This window comes from Symphalangus syndactylus, chromosome 3 (assembly GCF_028878055.3).
Source record: "Symphalangus syndactylus isolate Jambi chromosome 3, NHGRI_mSymSyn1-v2.1_pri, whole genome shotgun sequence".
NCBI lineage: Eukaryota > Metazoa > Chordata > Mammalia > Primates > Hylobatidae > Symphalangus > Symphalangus syndactylus.
The window spans coordinates 142,782,734-142,801,344 of NC_072425.2; the positions used below are offsets into that span (position 1 = coordinate 142,782,734).

The 18,611-nt window shown below is 39.5% G+C and overlaps 1 long non-coding RNA gene across 1 annotated transcript in view; it reads right to left on the reverse strand.

The window, feature by feature from the left end:
• Nucleotides 1-304: 304 nt before the first annotated feature.
• Nucleotides 305-18,611, reverse strand: part of LOC129479844 (uncharacterized) — a 40,257-nt gene continuing 21,950 nt past the window's right edge. Inside the window, exons 3-4 of the long non-coding RNA XR_008656807.2 lie at nt 1,125-1,188; nt 305-476 (exon numbers count right to left, since the gene is read on the reverse strand). This is a non-coding gene — a long non-coding RNA (uncharacterized lncRNA). The remainder of the gene's footprint in view (nt 477-1,124; nt 1,189-18,611) is intronic.

Sequence of the window (18,611 nt, forward strand, 5' to 3'; positions counted from 1 at the left end):
GACATGAAATATGTGGGGTTTTCCACACCAACAAATTATCCAATTACCCAGTGCACACTGACTGAGTGCTCTAAAATTTAACTCAATTCTGACACTAATTGTCCAGAGTTAATTCAAACCCCACAGACAAAGGGCTCAGTACCACAAGACTGCCCCCCAACTGCAGATGCCAATCACAAATTATGGGTCCTCAGGTTATGCACAACTTAGGTCCAAACTGGAAATTCCCACATTCCCCTCCTCAAGTTCAATAATTTGCTAGAACAGCTCACAAAACTGAGGAGATAATTTACGATTACAGATTTATTGCAAAGGATATATTAAAGGATACAGATGCACAGCCAGATGAAGGGGTACATAGGGCAAGGTATGGACGGGTCCTGAGCACAGGAGCTTCTGTCCTTGTGGAGTTTGGAATGCACCACCCTTCCAGCACACAGATGTGTTCTTGTTCACCACGCAGTAGCTCCAAAAACCTTTTTAATTAGTAATTTTTAATGGCGGTTTCATTGCATAGACATGATTGATTATTAATAAATGATTGGCCACCGGTGATTAATTCAGCCTCCAGTCCTCCCTTCTCCAGAGGTCAAGAGGCAGGGCTGAAAGTTCTAACCCTCTAATCACATGATTGATTCCCTTGGAAACCAGCCCTTATTCTGTGATTATTTAAAGGCTTTGCAAAAATCACCTCACTAATATAAACTCAGGCATGGTTAAAGGATTTCTTGTAAGACATGTAAATGCTTCATGAACCAAGGACAAAATAGCAAATATTACAACACAAGATGCTCCTATTGCTCTTATCACTTAGAAAATTCCAAGGGTTTTAGGAGCTCTGTGCCAGGATGTGGACAAAAGGACAAAAATATACAGTTTACCCTTGAACGACATGCGGGTTAGGAGTGCTAATCCCTACACAGTCAAAAATCCACATATAACTTTTGACTACCCAAAAACTTTACTAACAGCCTGCTATTGACTGGAAGCCTTACCGATAACATAAACAGCCAATTAATACTTATTTTGTACATTATAAGTATTATATACTATGTTCTTGCAATAAAGTAATCTAGAGAAAAGAGAGTATTAAGAAAATCGTAAGAAACAGAAAGTACACTTACTATTCATTAAGTGGAAGTCATCTTCATAGAGGTCTTCATCCTCATTGTCTTTACACTGACTAGGCTGAAGAGGAAGTGGAAGAGGAGGGGTTGGTCTTGCCATCCCATGGGTGGCAGAGGCAGAAGAATCCACATATAAGGAGACACAGAGTTCAACCCTGTGTTGTTCCAGTATCAATTTTGTATTTGTTATATCAAAGTATCATATACATACAAATGTGTTTGTGTGTGGCCATGTGTGTGCGTGTATATAAAACTTTCCATTCTAGACCGGGCACGGTGGCTCATGCCTGTAATCCCAGCACTTTGGGAGGCCGAGGCAGGCAGATCATGAGGTCAGGAGATTGATACCATCCTGGCTAACACAGTGAAACCCCATCTCTACTAAAAATACAAAAAATTAGCCAGGCATGGTGGCGGGCGCCTGTAGTCCCAGCTACTCGGGAGGCTGAGGCAGGAGAATGGCATGAACCAGGCGGCGGAGCTTGCAGTGAGCCAAGATCGCACCACTGCACTCCAGCCTGGGCGACAGAGCAAGACTCCATCTCAAAAAAAAAACCAAAAAAACAATAAAAAATACTTTCCATTCTATTCCACTTTCTATTCATGCCATGGTCTGAATGTTTGTGTCCCACCAAAATTCATATGCAGAAACCTAATCCCCAGTGCAATAGCATTAAGAGGTAGGGCCCTTCAGAGATGATTATGTCATAAGGATGGGGCCCTAATGAACAGGATTGCTATCCTTATGAAAGAGGCCAGAGAGAGTTTGTTTGCCCCTGCCACCATGTGAGGACACAGCAAGAAGGCATCATCTGGAAAGCAGAGGGTGAGCCCTCACCAAACATGTAATCTGTTTGTACCTTAATCTTAAGTTTCCCAGCCCTTAGAATTATAAGCAATAAATGTACATTGTTTATAAATTACCCAGTATATGGTATTTTTGTGATAGCAGCCCAAACACACCAAGACAATTTGTTTTCGAATGAATACTATGCTATTTTTTTTTACTATAGTTTTGTAGGAGGTCTTTAAATCTAGTAGGGAAAATTCCCTCATTGTGCCATTTCTTTGTCTGTTGGCTCTCAGTTCCATTACTGCCCATTATTCCTCTTCTCTGAATTGCAGGAAATTCAAAATGAGCCTGTGGTTCTGGCTGTGGCAGCAGCAAACAACTGCAGGAGACTGCCAGCTAACACAATAGCACCATATTCATGGCAGCTGTGGCAGCAAATCCAACAGCATCAGCAACTTCTGCTTCTGCAGAAATATAGGTTCCTGCTTCCTGAAAAGTGGTGATGACGATATTACACAGGCAGTTTCAGCAGCAGGCTCTCCCTCGTCCCAGTTACCCCCCAGCACTTATGGACTCTAGATAATACCAAGTTCCCTTTGCTCCTGCAGCTCTAGGGATGATAACAGCTTCTCACAGGTACCGATATCTGGGGAATAGAATTGTTTCCCTTTTGGCTCCTTGAACCTCTCAACACTTTTGTAACCATTTTCTTGTATTTACTTCCCCTTGCTTGAAAACCTAGAAATGTGAATGTTTCTTTTTTTTCTTTTCTCCCATAGCTCTTGGGGTCCAAGTGGTTTTTGGTTACATGGATGAATCAAATATTGGTGAAGTCTGAGATTTTAGCGTAACTGTCACCTGAGTAGTGTATGCTGCACCCAATATATAGTTTTTGGGGTTGTTTTTGTTTTGTTTTGTTTTTGTTTGTTTGTTTGAAATGGAGTCTCACTCTGTCGCCCAGACTGGAGTGCAATGGCGTAATCTTGGCTCACCACAACCTCCACCTCCTGGGTTCAAGTGATTCTCTTGCCTCAGCCTCCCAAGTAGCTGGGACTACAGGTGTGTGCCACTACACCTGGCTAATTTTTGTATTTTTAGTAGAGATGAGGTTTCACCATGTTGCCCAGGCTGGTCTTGAACTCCTGACCTCAGGTGATCAGCTTGCCTCAGCCTCCCAAAGTGCTGGAATTACAGCCGTAAGCCAACGTGCCAGGCCCAATATATAGTTTTATCCCATACCACCTCCCACCCTCCCCTCTTCTGAATCTCCAAAGTCCATTATACCATTATGTATGCCTTTGTGTCCCCACAGCTTAGCTCCCACTTATAAGTGAGAACATATGGTATTTAGTTTTCCATTCTTGAGTTACTTCACTTAGAATAATGCCCTCTTGCTGTACCTAAGTTACTGCAAAACACATTATTTCATTCCTTTTTATGCCTGAGTAGTATTCCATGGTGTATATATACCACATTTTCTTTAGCCACTCATTGGTTGATGGGCACTTAGGTTGGTTCCATATCTTTGTAATTGGGCTGTAATAAACTAAACATATGTATACAGGTGTCTTTTTGATATTATGACTTCAAGAAAGGTTAATGTTTCTTAACTGAACTCTGATACATTCTTCTTAACTCTTCTTATTCAAGGTTGATTTTGATATTTGTGTGCATTTATTCTTCCACATAAATTTTAAATACATTTATTAAATGCAACAAAAGTGCAATTGAAAATTTTATTGAGGTGAGTTGACATTTCATTCAAGAACATGAAACAATTCTCCATTTTTTCATATTATAATCAAAATCTTTATTAGTCTTTAGATTTTCTCCATAAAGTTTTTGAGTATTTTTGGTTGAATTAATTTCTAGAAACTTTTCTATATGTGTTGTTGTGAATAGTAACTTAGCTTTTCATTATATCTTATGCTTCATTATTACTTATGCAGAGAAGTGCTATTAATTTTTGTAAGTTGCAGGAGAGGTACCAAGATCGCCCAGTAGAAACAGCTCCAGTCTGCGGCTCCCACCAAGAAGAACGAAAGGGTGAGTGAATTCTGCATCTTCAGCTGAGGCACCCAGGTTCTCTCATTAGGACTGGCTAGGCAGTTGGCACAATCCACGGAGAGTGAGCAAAAGCAGGGTGGAGCAAGGGCCCACCCAGGAGCTGAATGGGGCAAAGGGAGCTCCTTCCTCCAGCCAAGGGAGGCAGTGAGTGATTGTGCTACCCCACCCAGGAAACCACGCTTTTCCCGCAGATCTTTGCAACCCACAGATTAGGAGATTCCCTAGTGAGCCCACGTCACCAGAGCCTTGGGTCCAAAGCACAGAGCTGTGCAGACTCACAGCAACCGCTCAGCGCAACAGCCACCTGGGCAGGCACTGAGATGCAGGAGTTTTGCATATTTTAGCTCCAGGAAATCCAGTGAGGCAGGAGATCTATCCACTCCCGTAGGAAAAGGGCTGAAGCCAGAGAGCCAAGTGGCCTCGCTCAGCAGGCTCCACTCTCACAGAACCCCACAAGTTAAGACCCACCGGCTTGGAATCCCTGCCAGTTAGGCCAGCAGGCTGGAAACTGCCTAAGACTACTGAGCTCCTGGCAGGGAGGGGTAACTACCATCACTGCAGCTCCATTTTCCCCTGCAAGTGCCAGGGAGACAGGGCGGTTTGGACTGGGAGGAGTTCCCCACAGCACAGTACAGTGGCTGTGACAGATCATGGCCAGGCTGCTTCTTTAAGTGGGACCCTGACCCATCCTTCCTCACCAGGCAGGGTCTCCCTGTGGTAATTTCAGCATCTCCAGCCAGGGAGTCATAGACAGAACTCTGATCTCTCTGAGATGAGCCCCTAGGGGGAGGGGCGTTGCGGTCTCCACAGATCAGCTGTCTTAGTCTTTTCTGCCTGCTAGCTCTGAAGAGTTAGGGTAGCCCGGATGAGGGAGTTTTCCCCCAGTGCAGCACACCTGCTTTGCCAAGAGGCAGCCAGACTGCTGATTTAAGCAGGTCCCTAATCCTGTTATTCCAGACTGGGTGAGACCTCCCAACAGGGGCCTCCAGACACCTCATACAGGAGCATTCCAGCTGGCATCAGGTTGGTGCCCCTCCAGAGGAAGGAACAGGCAGCCATCTTTGCTGTTCTGCAGCCTCCACTGGTGATACCTCCAGGTGCAGGTGGGGCCCAGGTGAATAGGGTCTGCAGTGGACCCCCAGCAAACTGCAGCAGCCCTGGGGAAGGGAAGCCTGACTTCTAAAAGAAAAACAAACAGAAAGCAACAACAACAACAACAACAAAATCAATGAAGAAGACCCCACAGAAACCCCAGCCAAAAGTCAGCAGCCTCAAAGACTGAAGGTAGATAAACCCATGAAGATGACAATCAATGCAAAAACACTGAAAACTCAAAAAGCCAGAGAGCCTCTTCTCCTCCAAATGATTGCAACACCTCTCCGGCAAGAGCACAGACCTGGGCTGAGGCTGAGATGGATAAATTGATGGAAGTAGGCTTAAGAAGGTGGGTAATAACAAACTTCACTGAGCTAAAGGAATATGTTTTAATCCAATGTAAAGAAGCTAAGAACCATGATAAAACATTACAGGAGCTGTTAACCAGAATAGCCAGTTTAGAGAGGAACATAAACGACCTGATGGAGCTGAAAAACACAAGAACTTCACAATGCAAACACAAGTATCAATAGATGAACAGACCAAGCAGAAGAAAGAATATCAGAGCTTGAAGACTATCTTGCTGAAATAAGAGAGGCAGATAAGATTAGAGAAAAAAAATAAAAAGAATGAACAAAACTTCTAAGAACTATGGGATTATGTAAAAAGACCAAACCTATGACTGATTGGGGTACCTAAAAGAGATGGGGAGAACAGAGACAAGTTGGAAAACACAATTCAGGATATCATTCAGATCTCTCTGGATGCCTAGCAAGGCAGGCCAATATTCTATCAGGAAATCCAGAGATGCCCAGTAAGATATTCCATGAGAAGATTAACCCCAAGACACATACTCATCAGATTCACCAAGGTCAAAATGAAGAAAAAGATTTTAAGGGCAGCAGAGAGAAAAGCCAGGTCACCTACAAAGGGAAGTCCATCAGACTAACAGCAGACCTCTCAGCAGAAACCCTACAAGCCAGAAGAGACTGGGGGCCAATATTCAACATTCCTTAAAAAAAAAAAAAAAAATTTCCAACCCAAAATTTTATATCCAGCTAAACTAAGCTTCAAAAGCAAAGGAGAAATACAATCCTGTTCAGACAACCAAATGCTGAGGGAATTTGTCACCACTAGGCCTGCTTTGCAAGAGCTCCTGAAGGAAGTACTAAATATGGAAAGGAAAAACCATTACCACCCACTGCAAAAATGCAGACAAATGACAATATGAAGTAACTACATAAACAAGTCTGCAAAATAACCAGCTAGCATAATGATGACAGAATCAAATTCACTCATAACAATATTAACCTTAAATGTAAGTAGGCTAAATGCCCCCAATTAAAAGACACAAAATGGAAAACTGGATAAAGAGTCAAGACTCATTGGTGTGCTGTATTCCAGAGACCCATCTCACATGCACAGACACACATAGATTCAAAATAAAGGGATGGAAGAAAATTTACCAAGCAAATAGAAAACAACAAAAAAAGCAGGGGTTGCAAATTTACTATATTAGTCCATTTGCATGCTGCTAATAAAGGCATACCTGAGACTGGGTAATTTATTAGAAAAGAGGTTTAATTGACCCACAGTTCAGCATGACTGAGGAGCCCTCAGGAAACTTACAATCATGGCAGAAGGGGAAGAGACATGTCCTTCTTCACATAGTGGCAGGAGAAAAAAGAATGAGCAAAGAGGGAAAAACCCCTTATAAAACCATCAGATCTCACTCACTATCACAAGAACACCAGCATGGGGGTAACCACCCCCATGGTTCAATTACCTCCCACTGGATCCCTCCCACAACAGATGGGAATTATGGAAACTACAATTCAAGATGACCTTTGGGTGGGGACACAGCCAAATTATATCCCTTATTTTCTGACAAAATGGACTTTAAATCAACAAAGATCAAAAAGGACAAAGAAGTGCATTACATAATGGTAAAAGGTTCAATTCAACAAAAAGAGCCAACTATCATAAATATATATGCACTCAATATAGGAGCACCCAGATTCATACAAGAAGTTCTTAGAGACATACAAAGAGACTTAGACTCCCACACAATAATAGTGGGAGACTTTGACACCCCACTGTCAATAGTAGACAGATCATTGACACAGAAAATTAACAAAGATATTCAGGACTTGAACTCAGTTCTGGATCAAGTTGTCCTGACAGATACCTACAGAACTCTCTCCACACACACACACACACACACACACAAAACAAAAAAACAAACAGAATATACATTTTTCTAAGACACCCCATGACACTTACTCTAAAATTGATCACATAACTGGCAGTAAAACACTCCTCAGCAAATGCAAAAGAACTGAAATAATAATAGTCTCTCAGACCACAGCACAATCAAATTAGAACTCAAGATTAAGAAACTCACTCAAAACCACACAACTACTTGGAAATTGAACATTCTGCTCCTGAATGACTCCTGGGTAAATAATGAAATTAAGGCAGAAATCAAGAAGTTCTTTGAAACTAATGAGAAAAAAGACATAATGAGGCCAGGCGCAGTGGCTCACGCCTATAATCCCAGCACTTTGGGAGGCCAAGGTGGGCGGATCACGAGGTCAGGAGATCAAGACCATCATGGCTAACACAGTGAAACCCCGTCTCTAATAAAAATGCAAAAAATTAGCCAGGCATGGTGGCAGGCGCCTGTAGTCCCAGCTACTGGGGAGGCTGAGGCAGGAGAATGGTGTGAACCCGGGAGGCAGAGCTTGCAGTGAGCTGAGATCATGCCACTGGACTCCATCCTGGGTGACAGAGTGAAACTCTGTCTCCAAAAAAAAAAAAAAAAAAGAAAGAAAAGAAAAGACACAATGTACTGGAATGTACTGGAACCTCCGAGACACAGCTAAAACAGTGTTATGGGGGGAGTTTATAGCACTAAATGCCAACATAAAAAAAATGGAGAGATCTCAAATCAACATCTTAACATCACAACTATAAAAACTAGAGAACCAAGAGCAAACAAACCCCAAAGCTAGCAGAAGACAAGAAATAACCAAGCTTAGAGTAGAATTTAAGAAGATAGAGACACAAAAACTTTTCAAAAGTCAACAAGTCCAGGAGCTGGTTTTGCAAAAAAATAATAATAATAATAAAATAGACCGATAGCTAGACTAATAAGAGAGAAGAATCAAATAGACACAATAAAAAATGTTAAAGGGAATATCACCACTGACCCCACACAAATATAAACAACCATCAGAGAATACTATAAACACCTCTATGCAAAAAACACTAGAAAATATAGAAGAAATGCATAAATTCCTGGACACACACACTCTCCCAAGACTGAACCAGGAAGAAGCTGAATCCCTGAATAGACAAATAACAAGTTCTGAAATTGAGGCAGTAAATAATAGACTACCAACCAAAAAAGCCCAGGACTAGATGGATTTACAGCTGAATTCTACCAGAGGTAAAAAGAAGAGCTGGTACCATTTCTTCTGAAACTATTCCAAACAATTAAAAATGAGCGAGTCCTCCTTAACTCATTTTATGAGGCCAGCACCATCCTGATACTGAAACCTGGCAGAGATACAAAAAAAAAAAAAAAAAAGAGAAAACTTTAGGCCAATATCCCTGATAAACACTGATACAAAAATCCTCAAATACTGGCAAACTGAATCCAGCAGCACATCAAAAAGCTAATCCACAATGATCAAGTAGGTTTTATCCCCGGGATGCAATGCTGGTTCAATATACAAAAATAAATAAAAGTAATTCATCACATAAGCAGAACTAAAGACAAAAACCACATTATTATCTCAATAGATGCAGAAAAGGCCTTCAATAAAACTCAACATCTCTTCATGTTAAAAACTCTCAATAAACTAGGTATTGAAGGAACATACCTCAAAATAATAAAAGCCATTTATGACAAACTCACAGCCAATATCATACTGAATGGGCAAAAGCTGGAATCATTCCCCTTGAAAACTGGCAAAAGACAAGGATGCCCTCTCTCACCACTCGTATTCAACACAGTATTGGAAGTTCTGGCCAGGGCAATCAGGCAAGAGAAATAAAGAGTATTCAAATAGGAAGTCAAATTGTCTTTGTTTTCAGATGACAAGATTCTGTATCTAGAAAACTCCATTGTTTCAGCCTAAAAGCTTCTTAAGCTGAAAAGCAATTTCAGCAGTCTCAGGATACAAAATCAATGTGCAAAAATCACAAGCATTCCTATATACCAACAACAAAGCAGAGAGCCAAATGAAGAATGAACTCCCATCCACAACTGCTACAAAGACAATAGAATACCTAGGAATACAGCTAACAAGGGAAGTGAAGAACCTCTTCAAGGGGAACTACAAACCACTGATCAAGGAAATCAGAGAGGACACAAACAAATGGAAAAACATTCCATGCTCATGGATAGGAAGAATCAATATCATGAAAATGACCATACTGCCCAAAGCAATTTATAGATTCAATGCTATTCTCATTAAACTACCATTGACATTCTTCACAGAATTAGAAGGAAATATTTTGAAATTCATATGAAATTTAAAAAGACCTCATATAGCCAAGACAATCCTAAGCAAAAAGAACAAAGTTGGAGGTATTAAGCTACTTGACTTGAAACTATACTACAGGGCTACAGTAACCAAAACAGCAGGGTACTGGTACAAAAAGAGACACATAGACCAATGGAACAAAATAGATAACTCAGAAACAAGACTGCGTATCTACAACCATCTGATCTTCAACAAACCTGACAAAAACAAGCAATGGGGAAAGGATTCCCTATTTAATAAATGATGCTGAAAGAACTGGCTAGCCATATGCAAAAAAAAAAAAAAATTGAAACTGGACCACTTCCTTAAACTTTGTACAAAAGTTAACTCAAGATGGATTAAAGACATAAATGTAAAACCCAAAACTCTAAAAACTCTAGAAGAAAATCTAGGTAATACCATACAGGACATAGCCAGAGGCAAAGATTTCATGACAAAATCACCAAAAGCAATTGCAATGAAAGTAAAAATTGACAAACATGGGATCCAATTAAAGAGCTTCTGCACAGCAAAAGAAACCATCATCAGAATGAATACAATTTACAGAGTGGGAGAAAATTTTTGCAATCTATCCATCTGACAAAGGTCTAATATCCAGAATCTACAAGGAACTTAAACAAATTTACAAGAAAAAAAATGAACAACCCCATTAAAAATTCAGCAAAGGACATGAACAGACACTTTTAAAAAGAAGACATTGGGCAGGGCGCGGTGGCTCACGCTTGTAATCCCAGCACTTTGGGAGGCCGAGGCGGGCGGATCACGAGGTCAGGAGATCGAGACCACGGTGAAACCCCATCTCTACTAAAAATACAAAAAATTAGCTGGGCGTGGTGGCAGGCACCTGTAGTCCCAGCTACTCGGAGAGGCTGAGGCAGGAGAATGGCGTGAACCCGGGAGGCGGAGCTTGCAGTGAGCTGAGATTGAGCCACTGCACTCCAGCCTGGGCGACAGAGCAAGACTCCGTCTCAAAAAAAAAAAAAAAGAAGACATCGATGTGACCAACAAATATACGACTAAAGCTCAACATCACTGATCATTAGAGAAATGCTAATCAAAACCACAATGAGATACCATATTATGCCAGTCAGAATGGCAATTATTAAAAAGTCAAGAAACAACAAATGCTAGAGAGGTTGCAAAGAAATAGGAACACTTTTACACTGTTGGTGGAAATGTAAATTAGTTCAACCATTGTGGAAGACAGTGTGGCAATTCCTCAAATATCTAGAATCAAAAATACCATTTGACCCATTACTGGCTATATACCCAAAGGAATATAAGTCATTCTATCATAAAGATACATGCACACATATGTTCATTGCAGCACTATTCACAATAGCAAAGACATGGAATCAACCAAAATGCCCATCAATGATAGACTGGATAAAGAAAATGTGGCACATATACACCATGAAATACTATGCAGCCATAGAAAGGAATGAGATCATGTCCTTATCAAGGTCATGAATGCAGCTGGAAGCCATTATCCTCAGCAAACTAATATAGGAACAGAAAACCAAACATTACATATTCTTACTTACAAGTGGAAGCTGAACAATGAGAACATATGGGCTCAGGGAGGGGAACAACACACACTGGTGCCTGTCAGGGGTTGGGGGGCTGGGGGAGAGAGATCATTAGGAAAAATGCCTAATGCATGCTGGGCTTAAGCCTAGGTCATGGGTTCGTAGGTGCAGCAAACCACCATGGCAGATGTTTACCTATGTAAAAAACCTGCACATGTATCCCAGAATTTAAAATAAAAATAAAATAAAGTTTCAAAAAATATTGTAAGTTGCCGGGCGCGGTGGCTCACGCTTGTAATCCCAGCACTTTGGGAGGCCGAGGCGGGCGGATCACGAGGTCAGGAGATCGAGACCACGGTGAAACCCCGTCTCTACTAAAAAATACAAAAAATTAGCCGGGCGCGGTGGCGGGCGCCTGTAGTCAGTCCCAGCTACTCCGAGGCTGAGGCAGGAGAATGGCGTGAACCCGGGAGGCGGAGCTTGCAGTGAGCCGAGATTGCGCCACTGCACTCCAGCCCGGGCGACAGAGCGAGACTCTGTCTCAAAAAAAAAAACAAACAAACAAAAAAAATACATTGTAAGTTGATTTTATACCCAGTGTATTTGTCAGGGTTCTCTAGAACTAATGGGTACATATAAATATATATATTATATTTATATATAAAGGGGAGTTTATTAGATATTAACTCACATGATCACAATGTCCCACAATAGGCTGTCCGCAAGCTGAGGAGCAAGGAGAGCCAGTCTGAGTCCCAAAACTGAAGAACTTGGAGTCTGAAGTGTGAGGGCAGGAAGCATCCAGCACAGGAGAAAGATGTAGGCTGGGAGGCTAAGCCAGTCTACTCTTTTCACATTTTTCTGCCTGCTTTACATTCTAGCTGTGCTGGCAGCTGATTAGATGGTGCCTACCCAGAATAAGGGTGGGTCTGCCTTTCCCAGCCCACTGACTCAAATGTTAATCTCTTTTAACCAGGATCAATATTTTGCATCCTTCAATCCAATCAAGTTGATACTCAGTATTAACCATCACAACCAGCAACCTTTCTATATGGATTCTCCTTATTTTCCCATATAAATGCTATATCATCTGGAAACTATTTAATCAGAACACAATTTCTTTTTCTTTTCTAAAATCATTGAAAAAAGCCACCTTTTCTTAGGTCTTGTGTATTTTCAAAGTTATTTTCCTTCATTATGCTGAAAAATTATATTGTAGTATTTTTGTATCCATTGTTGCTGTTGAGAATTCTGAATTGAATCTGATTTGTGTTTCTATGTAAATGCCTATTCCTCCTCTCTGAAAGCATTTGAAATTTTCCCTTCATCACATGTTCTTTAATCTCACCAAACTGTAAGTGTAGGTTCTGCCTCATGTCTCCTGTTTTGCACTCTATGCACCCCTTCAATTTCACTTATTTCATTTTCTTTTTTGTTATTTTTATTTTGGGGAGTACATAGTAGGTGTATATAGTTATGGGGTACCTGAGATATTTTGATACAGACATGCAGTTTATAATAATCACATCAGGTTAAATGTAATATCCATCACCTTAAGCCATTACCCTTTGTGTTGCAAACAATCCAATTATATTGTTTTGGTTATTTTTAAATATAAAATTAATTTTTTTTAGATGGAATCTCACTCTGTCACCCAGGATGGAGTGCAGTGGCACAATCTCAGGTCACTGCAGCCTCCACCTCTGGGTTCAAGTAATTCTCCTGCCTCAGCCTCCCAAGTAGCTGGGATTTCAGGTGTCCATCACCATGCCTGGCTTTTTTTTTTTTTTTTTTTTTGTACTTTTAGTAAAGGCAGGGTTTCACCATGTTGGCCAGGCTGGTCTCAAACTCCTGACCTCAAGTAATCCACCCACCTCGGCCTCCCAAAGTGCTGGGATTACAGGCATGAGCCACCACACCTGGCCACATTATTTTTTTCTATATTCATCCTGATATGCTATAAAATAGTGGGTCTTATTCATTCTTTCTATTTTTTGTACCATTAACTATCTTCACTTCCTTCACACCCACCTCCTGCCTCACTACTCTTCCCAGCTTCTGGTAACCATTCTTCTACTCTCTGTCTCCACAAGTTCAAATGTTTTAATTTTTAGTTTCCACAAACAAATGAGAATATGTGAAGTTTGTCTTTCCATACCTGGCTTATTTCACTTAACATAATGACCTCCAGTTGCACCCATGTTGTTGTAAGTGACAGGATCTCATTCTTTGTATGGCTGAATAGTACTCCATTGTGTATAGGCATCACATTTTCTTTACCCATTCATCTGTCGATGGACACTTAGGTAGCTTCCAAATCTTGGCTATTGTCAATGGTGCTTCAATAAACACAAGAGTGCAGGTATCTATTCAATATACTGATAATATACTGATTTCCTTTCTTTTGGATATATTCCTAGGAGTTGACCCAGTTCTGCTTGGATTAGGAGACTTAAGGAAGTTCCTATTATTCTCATGTGCTGAATAATAAATATAATGTTCCAATGTCTTTATGATTAGTTGAGAATAATCAACAATTTATAAACATAGGTATGAGGGCAAAATGGATTATATAGTAGTTCTACTTTTAGTTTTTTGAGAGACCACCAAACTCCATAGTGGTTGTACATTCCCATGAACAGTGTACAAGCGTTTCCTTTTCCCAATATCCTCACCAGCATTTGTTATTGTCTAACTTTTGGATAAAAGTCATTTAAACAGAATGGGATGATATCTCATTGTAGTTTTGATTTGCATTTCTCTGGTGATCAATGATGTTGAGCACCTTTCATATGTCTGTTTCCCATTTGTGTGTCTTATTTTTGAGAAATGGCTATTCAGATGTTTTATCCATTTTTAGATTATTGTTTTTCCTTTAAAATTGTTTGACCTCTTTGTATATTCTGGTTATTAATCCCTTGTCAGATGGGTAGTTTGCAAATATTTTCTCCCATTCTGTGGGTTGTCTCTCCACTTTGCTGATTGTGTCCTTCACTGTCCAGAAGATTTTTAACTTGATGTAACCCCTTTTCTCCATTTTTTTTTTTGTTTTGATTGCCTATGCTTGTGGGGTATTACTCAAGAAATATTTCCTCAATACAATGTCCTGGAGAGTTTCCCCAATGTTTTCTTGTAGCAGTTTTACAGTTTCAGATATTAGATTTAGGTCTTTAATCCATTTTGATTTGATTTTTGTATATGGCACGAGATGGGGGTCTACTTTCATTTTTCTGCATATGGATATCCAATTTCCACAAGACCATGTATTGAAAGACTGTCTTTTCCCCAGTGTATGGTTCTTGACACCTTTATTAATAATGAGGTTGCTGTAGGTGTGTGGATTTGTTTCTGGGTTCTCTATTCTGTTCCATTGGTGTATGTGTCTGTTTTTATACCAGTACCTTGCTGTTTTGGTGACTATAGCTCTATAGTATAATTGGAAGTCAGCTAATGTGATTGCTCCAGTTTTGTTCCTTTTGTGCATGATAGCTTTGGATATTCTGGATCTTTTGTTCTTCTGTATAAATTTTAGGATTTTTTTATTTCTGTGAAGAACATCACTGATATTTTGATACAAATTGCATTGAATCTTTAGATTGTTTTTGTAGTATGGACATTTTAAAAATATTGATTCCTGCAATCCATGAACATGAAATATCTTTCTGGTTTTTGGTGTCTTCTTCAATTTCTTTCATTGGTGTTTTATAGTTTTTATTGTAGAAATCTTTCACTTCTTTTGTTAATTCCTAGGTATTTAATTTTTCCTGTGACTATTGTAAATAGGATTTCTTTTTCGGTTTCTTTTTCAGATTGTTCATTGTTGGCATATAGCAATGCTACTGATTATTGTGTGTTGATTTTTTTATCCTGTAACTTCATGGAATTTTTTTATCAGTCCTAACAGGTTTTTGATAGAGTCTTTAGGTTTTCCAAATATAGGATTGTATCATCTGCAAACAAAGATAATTTGACTTCCTCCTTTCCAATTTGGATGCCCTTCATTTCTTTCTATTGTCTGATTGCTCTAGTTAGGACTTCCAGTACTATGTTGAATTATGGTGGTGAAAGTGAGCATCCTTGTCATGTTTCTGTACTTAGAGGAAAGGCTTTCAGTTTTTCCCCATTCAATATGATATTAGCTGTGGGTCTGTCATACATAGCTTTTATTATGTTGAGGTGTGTTCCTTAGATATCCAGTTTTTTTAGGGTTTTGTCATGAAAGGATGTTGAATTTTATCAAATGCTTTTTCAGCATCAATTGAAATATCATCTGGTTTTTGTCCTTCATACTATTGATGTGATGTACCACATTTATTGATTTATGTATGTTGAATTACCCTTGCATCCCAGGGATAAAGCCCACTTGGTTATGATCAATGATATTTCTAATGTGTTGGTGAATTCAGTTTGCTAGTATTTTGTTGGAGATTTTTCCATCAATATTCAACAGAGATGTTGCCCAGGAGTTTTCTGTTTTTGATGTGTCTTTGTCTGGTTGGGTAATGCTAACTAAAAATACAAAAATTAGGTGGGCATGGTGGCAGAAGCCTGTAGTCCCAGATACTTGGGACGCTGAGGTGGGAGAATGGCTTGAACTCAAGAGGCGAAGGTTGCAGTGAGCCGAGATCACATGACTGCACTTGAACCTGGGAGGCTGAGTGAGATTTTATCTCAAAAAAAAAAAAGGATTGGTGAGCCTGACAAGAGAACATTTGAAATTATCCAATCAAAGAAGGAAATGGGGGGGAGGGTGGGGGGAGAAAGAAAAACAGTGAAGCAGACCAGTGGAAATTATGGGAAACCATAAACTTAACAAATCTTTTTTTTTTTTTTTTTTTTTTTTGAGATGGAGTCTCGCTGTCTCCCAGGCTGGAGTGCAGTGGTGCGATCTCGGCTCGCTGCAAGCTCCGCCTCCCGGGTTCATGCCATTCTCCTGCCTCAGCCTCCTGAGTAGATGGGACTACAGGCGCCCACCACCATGCCCGGCTAATTTTTGTATTTTTAGTAGAGACGGGGTTTCACCGTGTTAGCCAGGATGGTTTCAATCTCCTGACCTCGTGATCCACCCGCCTCGGCCTCCCAAAGTGCTGGGATTACAGGCGTGAGCCACCGCGCCTGGCCCAACAAATCTTGACATAATAGGAGTTCCTGAAGGAAGAAGGGAGAAAAAATTTACAAAGCATATTTAAGAAAATAACGGACGAAAGTTTCCCAAATCTGATGAAAGGGGATATCATTCAGGTACAGGAAACTTGGAGATCACCACCAAATTCTACCCAAAGAGGAGAATCATAAGACATATCATAATCAAATTATCAAAACTTAAAGGAAAAGAAAGAATACTTAAAGCAGCAACAGATGAGAGACATATTACATTCAAGAGCGCCCCAATATGGATTTCAGTATATTTCTCAGCAGAAACCCTGCAGACTAGAAAAGAGTAGAATGATATATTCAAAGTGCTGAAGGAAAAAGGCTGCTAATCAAGAATACTTTACCTGACAAATCTGTCCTTCAAAAATACGGGAAAAATTAAAACTTCCCCAGACAAACAAAAACTGAGAGAATTCTTCACCACTAGGCTTACTTTACAGGAATTACTAATGGGAGTTCTTTAAGCTAAAATGAACAGCCACTAACTAAAAACAAAAAAATATAAAAGTAAAAAACCCAGTGCTATAAGTAATAGAGCCATACTCAGAATTCTCTCACACTATAAAGGAGATGTGTAAAGCAATTTTATCCCTACCATGAAAGTTAAGAGACAAAACTATTAAAAATAATTGTACCTACAAAAAAATTTTAAGGGATAAAAATTACCAAAAAAGTGAATTTTTATATCAAAATCATAAAAGGTGTGTGAACAGGATGAAAATGTAGAGATTTTGCATGTGATTAAAGTTAAGTTGTTATTACCCTAAGGTTGCTTGCTATAAGGATAAGATATTTTGTGTAAGCTGCAAGGTAATCACAAAGCAAAAAACTGTAATAGTTGCATGACATATAAAAAGAAAGTATTCAAAGCATACCACAACAGAAAACCATCAAACCGCAAAGGAAGACACCAAGAAAAGAAGAAAGAACCAAAGGACCTACAAAACAATCAGAAAACAATACTAAAATGATAGTAGCAAGTTGTTAACTGCCAATAATGACCTTGAATGTAAATGGATTAAATGATCCAATAAAAAGGCATACAGTGGCTGAATGGATTGAAAAAACAAGATTCAACTATATGCATGTAAGAGATTCACAGTGCTAGTACAGACATACACAGATTGAAAGAGAATGAATGGAAAAAGGTATTCCACACAAAATGGAAATGAAAGAGGGTAAGGATAGCTATATGTAGACAGAATAAACATTAAGTCAAAAACTAGTTTTTAAAAAAGACACTCTCCTTATCTGGTGATAAGAATTAATTAATTAGCTAAAAAGACAGAGGTCATTACATAATGATAAATGAATTCATTCGCCAAGAGGATAAGTTGTAAATATTTACAAACCCAACATCTGGGCACCTAAATACACAAAGCAATTATTAAATGATCTGAAGGGAGAGATCGATGGCAATACTATACTAGTATTGCATTTTCAACAATGAACAGATCATTTAGACAGAAAATCAATAATGAAACAACTGACTTGAATTACACTTTAGACTAAATGGGCCTAACAGACATACAGAACATTCCACCTAATAGCAGCAGAATACACATTCTTCTCAAGCACACACAGAAATTTCTTCAGTATGATAATATGTTAGTCCACAAAACAAACGTTACCAAATTTAAGAGAATTGAAACCATACCAAGCATCTTTTCAGACTACAACAACAATAAAATAGAAATCAATCACAGAAGAAATATTGAAACACAACTATGTGGAAATTAAACAACATGCTCCTAAACAACCAAAGGATCTCAAAAGAAATTTTAAAAAAATTTAAAAAAAACCTCAACACAAAAATGGAAACACAATGTATCAAAACTTATGGGATTCAGCAGAAACAGTCTTAAGAAAAAATATATAATGGTAAATGCTTACATTTAAGAATAATCCAGATAATCAAATGTTACACCCCAACGAACTAGAGAAAGAAGAAGTAAGCCCAAAGGTGGTGCAAGTATATAACAAAGATCAAAGCAAAAATAAATGACGTAGAGACTACAAAAACAATAGAAAAAAAATACAAGACTAAGAGATGGCTTTTTGGTTTTTGTTTTTTGAGATGGAGTCTTGCTCTGTTTCCCAGGCTGGAGTGCAGTGGTGCCATTTCTGCTCACTGCAAACTCTGCTTCCCGGGTTCAAGCGATTCTCCTGCCTCAGCCTCTCGAGTAGCTGGGACTACAGGCATGTGCCACCACTCCCAGCTAATTTTTTGTATTTTTAGTAGAGATGGGGTTTCACCGTGTTAGCCAGGATGGTCTTGATCTCCTGACCTCGT